This window comes from Arachis stenosperma, chromosome 10 (assembly GCF_014773155.1).
Source record: "Arachis stenosperma cultivar V10309 chromosome 10, arast.V10309.gnm1.PFL2, whole genome shotgun sequence".
In the NCBI taxonomy this organism is placed as follows: domain Eukaryota; kingdom Viridiplantae; phylum Streptophyta; class Magnoliopsida; order Fabales; family Fabaceae; genus Arachis; species Arachis stenosperma.
Genome location: NC_080386.1, coordinates 30544233 through 30546061, shown reverse-complemented (window position 1 = coordinate 30546061; position 1829 = coordinate 30544233).

The window sequence follows — 1829 nt, the reverse complement described above, 5'->3', positions numbered from 1 at the left end:
ACATTCATAAAATTCAATATAAAAAATATGCACTGTTCAACCATTCATTTAGAAGACAAAAAGTATTGCCACCACATATGAATAATTAGAATTTTCCTTATTAAGAACTCGAAAAAAATATTGCCTCTTTATTCTAAAAATCTACTATTTTATTCATGTTTGATGATAATGAGAAAAATAAATTATAGCTTAATTGGAGATAAAATCAAAATAGATATACTAATTACTACTACTCATATATAAATTCTAAGGTAAATTCCTATAAGAACAACTATCACAGAGTTAAGGCTAAGATTAGGACTCAAGAACCTTTATTTTGGGAGGTGGATGCTCCTTTAATCTGTGGGGTGCTAGGCCTTTCAAGAGATAGCTTCTGACGCTTCAGTTGCCTCAGTTCATGCCCTTGCTCTTCTTGTTCCCTAAGCAGTTTGCAAAGCATGCTATTTTGATTTTGCTGTTCTTCATTGAGTTGTTCCATAGCTTCTTGCAACTTAGTGACAGATGCTTCAACACGCTCCCAGTATTCAATTTGAGGGATTTTTGGGAGGAACTCTTGTGCTCTCCTCTTGATGGGGTCATCCTGCACTTGTTGTCCTTCCATTGACTTTTTGGTGATTGGTCGCTCAACTGAGATATACTCAGTTACCCCATCTTCACCCCAGCATCTTTACATAGCATAGAGATTAAGCTTGGATAAGCCAATATGGCATCTTTGGAGTTCTTGTTTGCAATTGTGTAAAGTTCACAAGAAATCAGCTGATGAACTTTCACTTCTTTTCCCAACATAATGCAATGGATCATTACAGCTCTTTTGATGGTGACTTCAGAGCGGTTGCTAGTGGGCAGTATAGAACGCCTAATGAAGTCCAGCCAGCCTCTGGCGACTGGTTTGAGATCTTCTCTCTTGAGTTGATTTAGGACACCCTTTGTGCCAGTTGTCCACTTGGTTCCAAGGAGGCATATGTCCTCTAGAATTTCGTCCAAGCCCTTATTTGTTCTCATTATTCTCCTATTAAAGATCTCCCTGATTTTGTCAAGGTGAAGGTGAACAATCTTTCCTCTGACGAGAGTTCGATAGTCATAGAAGGCGGGTCCAGCTAATCTCTGCCTGTTTGTTTGCCACAGATTAAAGTAAAATTCCTGAACCATGTTCCTTCCCACCTTTATTTCAGGATTAGCTAGGATTTCCCAGCTCCTATTTTGAATTTGCTCTTGGATCTCCGGATATTCATCTTCTTTAAGATCAAATTTGACTTCCGGGATCACTGACCTTAGGCCCATTATTTTGTAGTAATGGTCTGAATATTCTTTGGTTAAGAACTTCCCTTGATTCCAAAGTGGTTTTGGAATATTCTCTTTCTTTCCTCTTGGAGTGGTTTATTTTTCCTTAGGAGCCATGATCTTAGTGGGTATGGCTTAGTGATCACGGATAAACACACCAAACTTAGAGGTTTGCTTGTCCTCAAGAAAAAGAAAGGAAAGGAGAGGGATAGAAGGAGAGCTAATTTCAAATTGTGCTGGAGAGGAGAGAGGCCGAACGTGGATTTAAAAGGGGAGGGTGGGTGGGTTTTCGAAAATTTTGAAAAAGATAAGATAGAAGATATGTTTTGTAAAAGATAAGTATGATGGGAAAAAGATGTAATTTTAAATTTGAAAAGTTATGAAAGATATTTGAAAAAGATAAATCTGAATTTTGAAAAGAGGATATGATGAATTAATTAAAAAAAGATTTGAGAAGAATTTAAAAAGATAATTGAGTTTTGAAAAAGATTTGAAAAGAAGTTGGAGAGGATTTGAAAAAGGATTTGTGTTATGAATTAAGATACATT